Genomic DNA, 16529 nt, shown 5'->3' on the forward strand with positions numbered 1-16529 from the left:
GATTAGAAAAACTGAAAGGCATATATGTGAATAATATCTATGAAGCAAATGGAAATTGGAAATTCATACTCAGTTTGATTTTTAAGTTAATTACTACTATTTGTTACAGTTTATCAATTTCTATAGTTTCATGTCAAGCTCCTATTGATAAGACTGCTGACTCTCTCTGTTCTGATAATAATGAAGACGGCATTGAATCTTGTATTAGCTCATTGGGCATTTGCAATTATAGTAATTTAATTCCTGCTTGACAATGTATATTAATTACCGTACTCAGTGGGGCTGTGTAGATAATATCTGCTGAATTAATGTGTGCAGAACCAACACAGATAAAATGTGATGCAAACTGTGCAGATTGGGATAAAATATATCAGTGAAGGGTCAGTAGTAATACTGATTCTGAATAAGGTCTGCTGTTTTTGTACCTAGTCTGATGACCATAGTCTGTCATATTTATAAACTTCATAATGTTCGAAGGATGTGGAGAAATTATAATACAGACATTAAAGAGTACCTAAGCCAAAGCTCAGGTACAAAATTAGATACTTACATAAAGAGGGACGTTTCAGAATCCTATTAAAGCTCCTCTCTGATGTCCCCCGTGCTTGAGTGTTGTCACTAATCATATCGGGGCCACGCAGCTCCTCTTCCTTAACCGTGGTCCTATAATAGCCGACCTATCCCGCCCGCACATGCGCAGTTAGTTGCAGCCGCGGGCTCTGACTGTGGTACTGCACACCCATGCTTCAGGAAGAAGAGCTTTGCTGCCCCAACGTGGAGGGGGGCCTTGCTCAGCAACAGGGGACAACGGAGTAGCGAGGGAAGCCTCAATAGGATCCTGAGGCTTTCCTCTCTTTAAGTATCTGATTTTGATCCCAAGCTTCTTCTCGGGATCACTTTAAGTAGTACTGGTCTCAAACTAAATGGATTTAACTGTAAAAGCCTTTGTTGTATACGGGAATTGATTGCATTGTTTATAGACAAAATTGAATACACAGCTATGTTACAACACACAACCACTAGAGGGCACGGCCTCTCACAGATTATGCATGCAGTTCACCAGCTAGTAGATGGCAAATTGCATCTGGAGAACTAACACTTATTCTACTTTTATAAAAAGCAGTTTGACTAGCCTCCATTGACTTGACTTCAATGGAAAACTATTTAAAATTTAGATTAATCTGAAATGAATTCTTAATCTTTTTATACATGTTTTAAATAGGCAAATCCAACAAGAGTAAGCATGTTTATAAAAAGGATAAGCAGCCTGAGTAGTAATATCCTAATCAAATGATAGAATAGGCTATGATGAGCCACTGCCTTATATATACAGTGTATAGTCATGTTGCTAATTGTTCTGCTCAGAGGAGATCACAATCTAACCCCATTCGTAGTTAGTCATTATCTTGTGTTCCTATTGTAGTCTGATGCTGGGAATACACTGAGTAGATTATGCGCCGGATCGAGCGCGGCTCGATCCTGGTGCATCCCTGCTCATCCCCGCGGGCGCTCCTTATCTTCTGCTCGTTTTCTGCCCATTGTCCGCCCGCGGGGATTGAGCGGGGTCATTGGACCTGTCGGAAATTATCAATTGAGCCATCAGTGGCTCGATTGATAAGAAATAAACGAACCGTGTATTCCCAGCATAAGGCCACTTTCCGGTGGCTGGGGGGGGGGGTTTAAACCTATCTGCATGTTTTTGGCATGTGGGAGGTTTGAGAACTGTAGCACTACTCACCATGGGAATACATTACAAAAAGTGAAAGAAATATGGTGCGGTAAACAGGGAATGCCTCTTTATGTGGGCTTTATTGTCTTGATGACTGGTGTCTTTTTAGCTGGTAGCATTTTATGCTTTACCATTTTAGCTGTGTGTCTTTCCATCAGCAGCTGTGCCAGTCATCCCTTTCAGCAAGACGAGAAGCCACTACTACCACCTTGTAGCTGGCCTGGCAATTCGTTATTAACCCATCCTTTTTTAAGATGGCAATTAGTCTTCACCTGCCCTAGCTTCTGATTGTTATTTCTAAAGCAGTTAATCATAGCTTACAATAAAGCACTAGTTAATTCACTGGTATTATTTAAATTATAGAGCCGGTTTCTAAAATGATTAGATATGCTCCACAGAAGCAATCAAATACAGAACAGGTGGGCTATTTAAGGAGTGATAATTAGGATAAAGATTTATACAGTAACATTCAGGTTATAATAAAAACATTTTTGTTAAATAGTTCTAAAATAGCCCGTAGAAGACTACATTTTAATGTCCATCGTATAATTCTCCATAAAAGACAAGAATGATCTTAAAGGACACCCGGGGCGAGAATAAACTAATGAAATAAACAACTGTATCTAACTTCCTTCTCCTAAAATGACTTAAGATATTCCACAGTTTTATTTTGTGTTTAAATCTACTTTTTATGTTTTAACAGTTCTATTGTTTTCCCTCAATGACACATTCATTAAAGAGCTAAAATCTATGAACTATTGACCCATTTTATCTCTTTCCTGCTCTCAGAAGCCATTTACTGCTAGGAAAGTGTTTTATAGTTTGATATTCTTATCAGTGAGGTTCACACTGTAGTCACTTCCTGTCTGAGCCAGGACTGAGTCATCCACTTTTACACCTGATATTTAACTCTTTCAGTCAGAGAAAGAAATAAAGGAACACAGCCTAATCATTTGTGTGCCTGGCACTGTACATACACATGTCTATCTCATCATGTCACATGTCACCTCGGGTATCTTTTAAGCTGTTTTGAAGAAAAGCAATAACACTTTCCGAGGTGAGTAAAAACTTCAACCAAGCTTGTATAAAAATGTGTGACCAACTGAAACAAAGTCACTGAAGTGGGGAAGTGTCAGAAGTACTTCTGTACCCTGACTACAGAACTGATATACAGAAGAGAAGCTCCTGGTCCACCATTCTGGTGGACACCTACGTTGAAGACCTGCACAGAACTCACACCTACCAGGTTCTACACATGTTGTTTTTTTACATTTTAGTAATTATGTCTTATATACAAAGTATTATATTATTATGGCTGAGGTTGAAGTTGTTTTGTAGAGATAATTGCAGCTCTACAAAATGGGCATCAAGATTTGTTGTTACTGTACCTATGATTTAGCTTAACCATTGTCTTTTATGGAAAATTATATATTGAAATTTACATCTGAATGCTCCATGATGTTATTTTATGAAGAGTGAATAAAACGTGTTTTTCCCTCTGTGGCATGAATGGTACTACATGAGTGTAAATATTTATCCTACCACACCATAAATAGTCCACCTGTTCTGTATTTGGTTGTTAATGTTTGTTCTTTATTGGGATATTGGTGTTATATATAGCTATTTCAGTATAGGTCCAGTCTACAGTAAAAAGGGAAATCATATGGTTCCAAGACACGTGCCTGTTGTGCCTATAGAAGGTGGTGCCAGCATTTGTCTCAAACTTAACTAGAACTCTAGACAGCTGGGCCCATATGCAATTCCCTTTTTCTCCTGAGTTTTCTCCTAGGTGAGATTTTAACCACTTCTATACCATGAAATTTTGTGCTGATCTGTGCTGCGTGGGCTCTCCAGCCCACAGCACAGATCAGGTTGCAGCCAGGCCGATCAGACTTCCCCCCCTTTTTTCCCCACTAGGGGGATGTCCTGCTGGGGGGGTCTGATCGCCGCCGGCTGCTTGCGCTTGCGGGGGGGCTCTTCAAAGCCCCCCTCCGCAGCGCTTCCTGGCCTCCTTCCCCTTCCCTCCCTCTCCCTCCCCCTGTGAGCGGCGCAGGACGGATTTCAGGGAGCCAGGCGCCAGGGAGGTTAACAAGCTGTTCCCCATCCCCTTCTTGCACCTCTGACACTATACTTGTCCTTGGCAGGTTTTGGTGCGCTGTATTAATTGTTCTGTATAGAGTGCTTGTGGATACGTAATTGATTTTTCTGTTGGCTAACTCTGGATTTGGACATACAGTTTACAGTTTTTTGTTTTCAATGTGCCTTTAAAGTGTTTAAAACTACTTATAACAGTTTATACAATACTGTAACTGTCAACAACAAAAATATCTAACAAAAAACGTTTCGTAGATTTTGTTCATGAGGACATGATGGAATGTCAAGCATTTCCATCTCCTATCACACTGTCTATATAAAACTGTGTTTCTTGGTTAGTAATAATTCCAAATTCCTTGCAGCAAGGAAGAACCATCAGATATAAGGATGAGGCCAATGTGGGAGCTTGTCTGTCTGCCTGTCACAATGATTGACTAAACCCTACTAGCAGTTTTTATTATGAACATAAAATATATGTAATAATACATCTCTTAAACAAAGAAACAAAGAGAGCACACAAAAGGGAACAATCTGCAGTTAGATCAGTGCCAATATTACCATACTCTGAATTCATCCAAATTCATCATCAGGTATCGCCAGAGCCGGGACAAGGTCCTCCAGCACCCAAGGCTGAGACACCAAAGTGCGCCCCTCCATCCCTCCCACTCCAGCCATCACACACTGATTGCTATAAGAGGCGCCACAGGGCCCACAACCTCCCCAACACCTTAATATCTAGGTATCTGGCTTGCAGTCACTGCCATGTATCCCCTTTTATTATTTCTTTCTGCTTCAAACACAATTAGGAATGACAGCTGAATGAATTCTGCGCCCTCTCCTACACAGCGCCCTGAGGCTGGAGCCTCTCCAGCCTATGCCTCGGCCCGGCCCTGGGTATCACAGCTGCACATGAAGCTATAGCCTACGTACTAAGCAGGGCTGGAAAGGTCACAAAGGCCCAAACCTTGGGCGGCTGCAGCCCAAGAGGGCACCTGGACATGAAAGAGGAGCTGCTTACACATAAAAAAAAGGGAACTAATGCTCAAATGAGCTGTTCAACAAATAGAGGGGCTTCTGTACATGGATGATACACATGAAAGAGGGAGCTGCATATATGGATGATACCAAGGCATGATTTACCATAAGGCACTGTAGGCACATGCCTACAGGCGTCTGATGATGGAAAGGTGGCTCACTTTCCCTCCCCATTGCCTCCCTCCTTCCCTATGCAGACTTCTGAGCAGAGCGTATGAGAGGTTAGTCACCCGAGCCTCGGCATTCCACTGACAAGATCTCCTTTCAGTCAGAGGCATCTCTAGCTACCTAATGCTGAGGTTCCCCTAGCTATCTAATAGGAAGGGATACCTCTAGCTACCTAGTACTAGGGTACCTCTGGCTACCTAATGCTAAGGGACACCTGTAGCTACCTGTGATGAGCAAGGGAAGTAAGGGAGAAGTGACAGCTGGGACAGTTCGGCAAGGGTTTGTAGGTTCATGGAGGGTGAAGTCTAAGGTGGCAGGACATCTGTGCCTATAGGCTCCTAAGATGTAAATCTGGGCCTGGATTATACACATGTAAGAGGGGGCTGCACATGGAATGGGAGGGGCACTGCTGCACAAGAAAGGGGAGCAAATCTGTGTCGATCTATGGCTCCATGCAATCCTCAATTTTATTCTCACAGGGGTAGGTTCTCCATGACCTGGCGCATGTTATTACGTAATATCATGCTGCAAGTCACAGAGAAGATGCAGCCAGCCACCGCTGCAGCCAACAGTGCATAGAAGCAGAAGAGAGATGAGGACAGAAGTGCATTGAGTGCATTTAGCCACAGATGTGTGCACCCACCAGAACACACCTTAGGAGGCCCCTACAGACTCTGGGGCCCTAGGTAAATTGCCCCTTTTGCCTGTATGGTAGCGCTGGCCCTGCCGCTGGAACAGGTGAGATAACAATGCTGTTACAGGGGAAGGGGCCCCAGGGAGCATGTCAGAGTTAAAGGGGAAGATTAGGAGGTGGCAGTTGGCTTGGGGGGCCTAGGGGATGAGTTTGCTGGGGTGTGGGGACAGGTTACCTTTGCCCCTGGACCCTATCGGGCGTTGAACCAGCCATGCTCCTTTGTGAGTATTCCCATTGGTCTGTCACAATCCAAAAGAGAGCCCCATGCTTCTGCAGTGGCTCTGATTCATATACCAGCACTTGTCCTCAGCAGTGGACCCAAGCGGCAGTGACGCCAGTGATGGTGGACCCAAAGTGACAGAAGACAAGGGAGTCATACAGTTCAGAAAAATATGTAGCAACCAGCCTAGTGAGAATAGACACTCTCCATTCTCATAGGCTTTCATTGATTCAGTGCCTTGCGCTGCATCAACGATCCATGCCCATATCCACAATTATCAGGTCCCGCAGAGCCTTCAGCTCCACTCATCAGAACTTAACGAAGAGGTCAATTCCAAACAGACAGATATGAATAAATCCTGATGTCTTGCATAGGATCATTTTGCATGTCTGCTGATTGGCTCAGTTTCGCTTTGATTAGCAGATTATGGAAGAGTGAACCCAGCCTTAGTGACTTGACTATGTACTCCGTAAAGTGCTGCTGAAGATTTCAGTGTTCTATAAAATATAAATAATAAAAATGCAAGTATAAAATATCACAGGAACACAGCAAGATCTCATTTGATCTTGTTTTCAAATGATGCCTGTTCTTAGGAAAAAAAGAAACTTGTCATTGCTGACTTCCTAGCTTGATTGGTTGTATATTTTTCCCCTGCACTTAATGCTTTCTTAGTCACTTACCCAGAAAAAAAAATGCAGAAGTGTTTTTAATGTCATTCTGACTTCACTGGTTACATGTGTGTTCTCAACTGCAAATGTCAGAGAATCAGCATAGTGGCCAAGCTACGAGCATTGTTTAAAAAGCAGCTCAAAATTTTTCTCAGTACAAGTTAGGGTGAAGAGTATATTCAAAAGCCAGTTAAAGTGAAATAGCACCTTTATTGAGCAATACATATGAAGTCAAGCTCTACGATTTGCCACAGTAAATTCTTGCCAGTCACTCAACCACTTTAACGGGAGGAGTGGAAGGATTCAATAATCATCTGGCCATAGTGTCCCTGTTGTATCTGAAATACGATGCTTTCTGTTATTTGCATACTGAGATAATCTTTTTACTTTGGTAGAGAAAAATCTTCCCACAATCCCGCTGGCACTGCGCAGCTCCTGCAGTTAGGCAAATTCGCCCCAGATCAGGTAAAAATAAATAAAATTGGGGGACATATAGGGATCTATTTTAGAAAAAAAAAGAGGGTTACTTGCATTTTGGAAGCACTAACTATTTTTTGAAAAAAATTCATTTTTTTGAGGTTACAAACCCCTTTAATCTCATTAAGTTGCAAAAACTCTGTGCCGCGCTGATGCATGTTAACAGCAGTGATCCTCCATTTTACTGACACTGATGTCATGGAGTACCTCACTGAGCAGGGGGTGGATCTATGCATATGACCTTGACGCCGCACCGTGAAAGCAGATTTAGGCGGTGCTTGCACTGCCTCACACCGCTATTAATAGGTGTGAAACAGGCCTCAATGTTCTGATACCTCTATTTAATAGCCAGCATTAACGGCAATTTGTGCTACAGTAGCTCTTAGGAGTTGTACATCACTGACCCGGGCCGACAATATTGCATTGCTGTCTGCCTACAGAAATCTAACAAAAATATTACACCTACCTTCCTGCCTTCCCTCACTCACTCACACAATCACTTTTTCTCCAAAATAACTTTAAATTTCAACTCTCAAAGACAAACTATGAGCTCCCAGGCTGGAGTGTCTTAATTCTAGCTAATCAGTAACTGCTGTAACTGACTGTGACTGACTGTGACTGGTTACTGGGTTGGCACACACACCTGGAAGGAATTCCACAGGCTGGCATTTTTTTTAGCAAGCATGCTGAAAATTAATGTAATCTGAAAATTAATTTTGCAGATTCCATGTACTTAGGCCCACTGACCTGATGCTTATTAACTACAAATCACTGGGCCCACCTGCAAAACTTTGGAAGGGGGCCCCTCACCCTGCACACTGAATAGGGTCTGTCTACAAATGTTTGTCTACAAAACTTTGCATGATACATTATCAGTGGTTGAGCAGATGCAGTCATTAGAACAATTATGCAGAGGACAGAAAGCTTTTCCTCTCCATGCTCTTAGTTGTCAGTGTCTCGGGACGGGCCCCCTGTGGCTTCTGTGCCCCCCTGTGGCTGCATCCCTTGCGGGGTCTACTGTTACGCCCCTGCTTATTGAATACACACAAATGTTCACACAGTCCAACAATACAGGAAAAAAAATGAAAATTGCCTTTAAGTGAACATGTTACTTTTTCCTACCTATTGTCCTGAAATATCCAGCAGAAAGAATAAGTCTGTGCTGATTTGGGCAAATTGCTCAACCTGCCCAATCTTGGCTGTTGATTTCTCTGTATGTCATTTAAAACCATTTAAGACCAAAGATGTACTGCCCAAATACTGTAGGCGCCAACACATATAGCAGCCAACAGTGTATAGAAGCAGAAGAGGGGCTGCAACTGCAAGAAGCCCCAGGTAAGTAAAGCTAGTTTTTATCCTTTGCCTTGGATGTCCTTTAGGCTAATTTCACACCAGGACGTTGCTTTAGAGGGGGCGTTAAGGTCGCATAACTTCCCCCTAACTCAACGCCTGGTGGTGCTGGATCTGGACGTCAGAGTGAGCCGCGTTGTGCAGCTCACTCTGGCGTCAGTGATGCCGTGATGCGCACTCTTGTGCGCATGTGGCATCACGTGGTCCCGCCAGCCAATCGCCGCACAGAGTGGCTGCTCCAGGAAGTAAACACTGCACGTCATAACGTGCAGTGCATATTAATTAGCCATGTGCCTGGCCGCTCTCCGCTCCTCCCCAACATTACTGAGCATGTGCAAGAAGTCTAACGCAGCTCAGCCGCGTCTAAAGTACTGCATGCAGTACGTTGTCTTGTGACGCAGCGTTACAATGTAACGCAACGTCCGCACTCTGAACAGCCCCATTGATTTTTCATTACTGTGCAGTGGGCTGCGTTACAGGCTGCTCTAACGTGCGCCTGTAACGTCCCACTGTGAAACCAGCCTTAAAGAGAAACCATAACCAAGAATTGAACTTCATCCCAGTCAGTAGCTGAAATCCCCTATCCCATGAGAAATCTATTCCTTTTCTCAAATGCATCATCAGAGGGCTCTGTATGGCTGATATTGTGGTGAAACTACTCCCACAGTGTGATATCAGGACCATGGTTCTGACATCACACCGTGGGAGCCTTGTTGTATTGTGGGAAATAACAGCTGTTTACAACTGCCAAAAAAGCAGCATCTCCTTCCACTGACATCACCTGCCAGCAGTAAAAATGTCACCATGTGATAAATGTCAGAATGTAAATCAGGGAGAGGAAAGATTTTACAATGGGCAAACACTGACTAAATCATTTATACATAATTATTGTAAAAATAAAGCACTTTTTATTACATTATTTCACTGGAGTTCCTCTTTGAAGGGGAATAACTATGGCAGCCTCCATATACTTCTCACTTCAGTTCCTCTTTAATGATTCTGGTTGTTTACAATTTTTGTCAGATTATTTTAACAAAGCCCATTTATATTAGTGGTCTGAGGTGAGAAAACTTTTACATGGCAGTGCATATGTTAAATGGACAACTGGATTGGCTTTTAAACTGTCTGCTGTGCGCAGTGATGGTTTACTTACTTGAGGCAAGTTTTTGTAACGCTTAAAATTGGGCCTTAGGAAAAATCTAGACGATATAGGAAACTGTTGGTTTGTCCCTCAGGCATCAGGGACCTGTCAATAATTCAACGGTGAACCAAGAGAACACTCAGCATTTTAACTCCCATCTTCCACAGAACAAAGAACTCTGATGGTGTATTTGGGCATTTATAGCTATGAAGAAAATCTTATTTAATCATTTCTGGCACAGAGATATTTTCATCTTATGGATGTGCTGGGAAGAACATCAAACACAGAACTGTGATAATTTATACAGCTGCATTACACTTCTTTACAAGTTAATATATTCCAATTCAGATGTAACTTATTAATGCCGCTATATTTCATGTTGTCTTCTCATTAAATACATTTTTAAACACTGCTAGGATAGCTACATGATATCTTTCTTTATGTCCGCTTCCCAGAATCCTCTGCTTTTCACATTCATCTGTGAGCAATCTGCTTGTCATTCCCAGCATTATAGTCTCATCATGGACTGTCAGAGGAACCAGAGGAGCCAGCAAGCTAAGGTGAACCAAAACGGAGAAAGAAAAGGATTTTTCCTTTTAAAATAATACCAGTTGCCTGACTCTTCTGCTGATCCTGTGTAATACTTTCAGCCCCTCAAGAAGCATGCAAATCAGGTGCTCTGACTGAAGTCAGACTGGATTAGCGGCATGCTTGTTTCAGGTGTGTGACTCAGCCTCTACTGTAGCTAAAGAGATCAGCAGGGCTGCCAGGCAACTGATATTGGTTAAAAGGAAATATCCATATCCCTCTGTTTAGGTTCCAGCCACTGGTGTAGCAATAAGGGATAAAGAGCTTACGGCCATGCCAGGCCCAGGGCCTCTGGACCTGAGTGACCCATAGTAGTCCCTGAGTGTCCCACAGTCAAGAGTTCATATTGGAACGGCTGAATAGTGTAATGGTTAAGGGCTCTGCCTCTGACACAGGCGACCTGGGTTTGAATCTCGGCTCTGCCTGTTCAGTAAGCCAGCACCTATTCAGTAGGAGACCTTAGTCAAGACTCCCTAATGCTGTTACTGCCTATAGAGCGTGTCCTAGTGGCTGTAGCTCTGGCGCTTTGAGCAGGACCGGATTTGTACTTTTTACCACCCAAGGCCAACTATACTGTCTGTATGGTTGTTATCTCTGTGTGCCCCAATGAGAATTCTGCTTACTTTCCATCATTGGTTGCCACAGACAATAACTATTTTAGTAATATGCGTATAGATCATAAGTTATGTTTTGAACTTTTATGTTATGTTTGCTATCTCGTTAATGATGGACCCATTGTGTCACCATAAGAGTTAGGCTGATGTGTACCTGCAGGATAGAGCTTACAGGTCTTACAGGGATGATACAAGGACAGTACAGCGTACAGGACAGAGTTCAAAGGTTAAAGCTGTCCTTGTAGATAGGGATGGCTGCGTAGAACAACTTTACTGCCCCTCACTGAGCCGCCCCTACATTTCTGGTGCCCTAGGCCATGGCCTATGTGGCCTTGCCAGAAATCCAGCCCTGGCTTTGAGTCTGCCAAGAGAAAAGCGTGATATAAATGGTCTCTGTCTATTGTGGCGACGCCGCTCAGTTCGGCGCAAGGAGAGCCAAATTACGTCTCTCCCTGCTGCCGCTGAACTCCGAGGCGGAGTTAAATACATTTCCCCCTCTGAGTTGTTGCAACTTGGAGGGAGATATAATTTTAAAGGGAACCTTAACTGAGAGCGATATGGATGCTTCGTTTTAAACAATACAAATTCCCTGGCTGTCCTGCTGACCTCTTTAGCTGCAGTAGTGAACAGAGGCGCTATTCGTGACCTTGAGACTGTACTGTGTACTCCTATCTGTTTATTGCCTGAGGAAGCGGGAATATACCCGTGAAACGCGTTGCGGTTCTGTTCATGGAGAATGTGAATAAACTGTCTTTAGCTTAAGCGACAGCATCGAGTCTATTTCTGAGTGGCCGGTCCACCGCCGCCACCCGAATATTTTAAACATTTTAGCATATGTTATCCTTTTGGCGCCTCTGTACATCTACTTGTCAAAATGTACAGCAGAGTTCCAAGCAGCACAAATATTGTTACAAGAACAGTAAACATTAGGAGGATGACCCTGCCCTTGCGAGCTTACAATCTTTTCTTTCTTCTTTTGTCCTCAATTTTTCCAAACATTAAAGAGAACCCGAGGCAGTTCCTTAAGGGGCAGATGGGACACAAAGTCATCTTCTCTGCCTCATGATATGCCCTTGTGTCCCTCAACCGCCACTCTGCCCCCCCCTCCCCCACGCTATAGCCCTCCAAAGTTAGTGACAAACTTTTTTCGCTATCTCTGAGGGTAAACAGAGGAGAGGGATTCCCTGTTCAAAATGCCCACCAGGGACATTCCTGCAGGGTTTCTCTCCCTGGCCATGCCCCCTGCTGCTCCCTTGCCTCCCTGCATGTTGAGAGACAGTGATCTCTCTTCTTGCAGCATTGTGACCCAGAGGTCACGAAAGTGAAAGTGGGCCAGTGTGACCCACAGGAGCGGCGGATAGCTGTGGTTTTGGTGGCTATCTGATCCGCTCAGCTCTCCGGATCAGGTAGCCTATTTTTAAAAAATGTTATGAGCCCACCTCGGATTTTTCCGAAGAATCTATTCTTCTTTATGAGACCAAAGTATTTAATTTGAGTTTTAACAATAGTATCAACCCTTCAAGTGAACACTTTGGCCTTATTTCTTTAAGTATTGATCATCTGGAAGTCTGGGGAACTCTGTAGCTTTCTCCATGCTTACAGTTCAAAATCATCAGTTTTAATACACATGACCTAACTGTCTGATAGTCAAACTTTCGCATCCATTTGTTACTACTGGGAACCCCATAGCTTTAGCTATCCTGATCTTTTTTGGTAAGGTGACCGCTCTATTCTTAAATAGGAACTCCAGTGAAAATAATGTAATAAAAAAGTGCTTCATTTTTTACAATTATGTATAAATAATTTAGTCAGTGTTTGTCCATTGTAAAATATTTTAAATCCCTGATTTACATTCTGACATTTATCACATGGTGACATTTTTACTGCTGGCAAATGATGTAGCTGCTGCTTGCTGTTTTGGCAGTTGGAAACAGCTATTTCCCACAATGCAACAGGGTTCACAGACAGGAAACTGCCAAGAGTATGTACTCAGAACTTTTGTGGGAGGGGGTTCACCACAATATCAGCCATACATCGCCCCCTGATGGTCTGTTTGTGAAAAGGAATAGATTTCTCATGTAAAAGGGGGTATCGGCTACTGATTGGGATAAAGTTCAATTCTTGGTCGGAGTTTCTCTTTAAGTATCCTGTCTAAATTTGCCACAGCTTTCCTCCCAAGCAACAAGTGTCTCTTAAAGTACCCCTGACCTAGTTCCCTCCCCCCTGATACTTTTATTATGTTTTGTTACTGGTGCTGTGTGACTAACACACAGCACCATCCTCCCCCCTCCTGTGTCTCTGTGGCCCTGTTCTGCTCAGTCGTAATCTTCGACTGAGGCAGGATGTCAAATATGGGTGGGGAGGAAGTGGCAGTTCTTCCTCCCCTCTGCCCGTCTATAAATTAGCCCCCTCCACTCACTGCCATAGTTACCCATATGAATCACTGCACACAGCGTGCAAGGGAGCCGCGCTCAGAGTGGGGGCGCAGGAGGTGGGAGGAGGGAGCTGTGTGCTAGTCACACAGCACCAGGAGCAAAATATATTAAAAGTATTGGAGACTAGGTCAGGGGTACTTTAAGTTCATGGCTGCAGTAGTCACCATCTGTAGATATCTTCGATCCCAGTAGGATGAAATCTGTTACAACTTCTACTTTTCCCCATCGATTTGTAGATGGTTCATTGGAGCAGATTACATGATTTTAGTTTTTTTTTATGTTAAGCAGTAGTGCTTTGGCACTTTCTTGGTTGACATTTATGAATAGACTCTTCGATTCTTCCTCAGTTTCAGCCATCAGAGTGGTATCATTGGCATATCTCGGATTATTAAAATTCCTGCCAACTATTTTATTTTCAACATGTGACTCCATACGCCTCTCTTACACATTGGTTATTTTTGGAAAGTTGGTTTTAGTGGTCAGCATCATGTTAATAATATGCATACGGTACTCGGGGGATGTCAGTGTAAAATTTGCACTGGGACCCATGACTCTTTAGCTGTACCAGTGCCCACAACTAATTTAGGATAATAAACAATTAAAAAAAAAGGTCAAACTATCAAGCCCTTCCTAGTCCACATTCATTAAAGAAAATAGTTTGGGGTAATTTTGGTGATGCAGTTGGTTGGGGGGGGGGGGGGGGGGATCAGTTGAAAAGGGCGCCTGAGCTGCCTATATGAAAAGGGTGCCTCCATAAACATCAATGTTATTTCTACAAATATTGGCTACAAGGTGGTGAAAAGGGCGCCCGAGTTTTGATATAGGCTACAAGCAGGCACCCCTATGTAGCCCATCATTTTTATTTGGATACAAGGTTTTCGGCTACAAAAGGGTGCCCCTTTGTAGCCCATATTTTTATTCGGCTGCAAGGTTTTCAGCTACAGTAGGGCGCCCCTTTGTATCCTATATTTTTTGTTCGGCTACAAGTTTTTTGGCTACAAAAGGGAGCCCCTTTGTAGCCCATATTTTTTATTTGGCTACAATGTTTTCGACTACAGTAGGGTGCCCCTTTGTAGCCCATATTTTCTATTCAGCTACAAGGTTTTCGGCTACAAGGTTTTTAATTCTGCTAAAAAAGGGAGCACCACCTGGGGGGTCTTAAGGTTAGACACCACCAGGGGGGTCTTAGGGTTAGACACCACCAGGGGAGTCTTAGGGTTAGACACCACCTGGGGAGTCTTAGGGTTAGACACCACCAGAGGAGTCTTAGGGTTAGACACCACCAGGGGAGTCTTAGGGTTAGACACCACCAGGGGAGTCTTAGGGTTAGACACCACCAGGGGAGTCTTAGGGTTAGACACCACCTGGGGAGTCTTAGGGATAGACACCACCAGGGGAGTCTTAGGGATAGACACCACCAGGGGAGTCTTAGGGATAGACACCACCAGGGGAGTCTTAGGGTTAGACACCACCAGGGGAGTCCTAGGGTTAGACACCACCAGGGGAGTCTTAGGGTTAGACACCACCTGGGGAGTCTTAGGGATAGACACCACCAGGGGAGTCTTAGGGTTAGACACCACCAGGGGAGTCTTAGGGTTAGACACCACCAGGGGAGTCTTAGGGTTAGACACCACTTCGGGAGTCTTAGGGTTAGGCACCACCTGGGGAGTCTTAGGGTTAGACACCACCAGGGGAGTCTTAGGGTTAGACACCACCTGGGGAATCTTAGGGTTAGACACCACCTGGGGTGTCTTATGGTTAGGCACCAACAGGGGAGGGTCTTAGGGTTAGGCACCATCTGGGGATTCTTAGGGTTAGACACCACCAGGGGAGTCTTAGGGTTAGGCACCACCTGGGGAGTCTTAGGGTTAGGCACCACCTGGGGAGTCTTAGGGTTAGACACCACCTGGGGTGTCTTACGGTTAGGCACCAGCAGGGGAGTCTAAGGGTTAGGCACCACATGGGGGGGTCTTAGGGTTAGGAACCACCAGGTGGGGTTAGGGGAGGGTTCTGTGTGAGAGTAGGGAGACGTTCATAGTAATCACCAGGGGCTGTCTTAGGGTTAGGCACCACTAGGGTGGTTAAGCACCATTGGGGGGGTCTTAGGGTTAGGCACCACCTGGGGGGGTCTTAGGGTTAGGCACCACCTGGGGGGTCTTAGGGTTAGGCACCACCTGGGGGGGTCTTAGGGTTAGGCACCACCTGGGGAGTCTTAGGGTTAGGCACCACCTGGGGAGTCTTGGGGTTAGGCACCACCTGTGGAGTCTTGGGTTTAGGCACCACCTGGGGAGTCTTAGGGTTAGGCACCACCTGGGGAGTCTTAGGGTTAGGCACCACCTGGGGAGTCTTAGGGTTAGGCACCACCAGGGGAGTCTTAGGGTTAGACACCACCAGGGGAGTCTTAGGGTTAGACACCACCAGGGGAGTCTTAGGGTTAGACACCACCAGGGGAGTCTTAGGGTTAGACACCACCAGGGGAGTCTTAGGGTTAGACACCACCAGGGGAGTCTTAGGGTTAGACACCACCAGGGGAGTCTTAGGGTTAGACACCACCAGGGGAGTCTTAGGGTTAGACACCACCAGGGGAGTCTTAGGGTTAGACACCACCAGGGGAGTCTTAGGGTTAGACACCACCAGGGGAGTCTTAGGGTTAGACACCACCAGGGGAGTCTTAGGGTTAGACACCACCAGGGGAGTCTTAGGGTTAGACACCACCAGGGGAGTCTTAGGGTTAGACACCACCAGGGGAGTCTTAGGGTTAGACACCACCAGGGGAGTCTTAGGGTTAGACACCACCAGGGGAGTCTTAGGGTTAGACACCACCAGGGGAGTCTTAGGGTTAGACACCACCAGGGGAGTCTTAGGGTTAGACACCACCAGGGGAGTCTTAGGGTTAGACACCACCTGGGGAGTCTTAGGGTTAGACACCACCTGGGGAGTCTTAGGGTTAGACACCTCCTGGGGAGTCTTAGGGTTAGACACCACCTGCGGAATCTTAGGGTTAGACACCACCTGGGGTGTCTTACGGTTAGGCACCAACAGGGGAGTCTAAGGGTTAGGCACCACATGGGGGGGTCTTAGGGTTAGGAACCACCAGGTGGGGTTAGGGGAGGGTTCTGTATGAGAGTAGGGAGACGTTCATAGTAATCACCAGGGGCTGTCTTAGGGTTAGGCACCACCATGGGGGGTTCTGTGTGAGAGTAGGGAGAAGTTAGGTCATAGTAATCACTTTTCTCAGCTATATCTAGAGCCCTTTTATAGCCCAACAAATTTTGCCTATAAGAGCATCCCTTTTATAAACTAAAGTTAGCTTTTT

At 44.8% G+C, this 16529-nt stretch overlaps 1 protein-coding gene across 6 annotated transcripts in view; it reads left to right on the top strand.

Moving 5' to 3' along the window:
• Nucleotides 1-16529, top strand: part of RALYL (RALY RNA binding protein like) — an 835206-nt gene that overhangs the window by 692421 nt on the left and 126256 nt on the right. The gene's annotated exons all lie outside the window — the stretch shown is intronic.

The sequence above is a fragment of the Hyperolius riggenbachi genome, chromosome 5 (genome assembly GCF_040937935.1).
Source record: "Hyperolius riggenbachi isolate aHypRig1 chromosome 5, aHypRig1.pri, whole genome shotgun sequence".
In the NCBI taxonomy this organism is placed as follows: Eukaryota; Metazoa; Chordata; class Amphibia; order Anura; family Hyperoliidae; genus Hyperolius; species Hyperolius riggenbachi.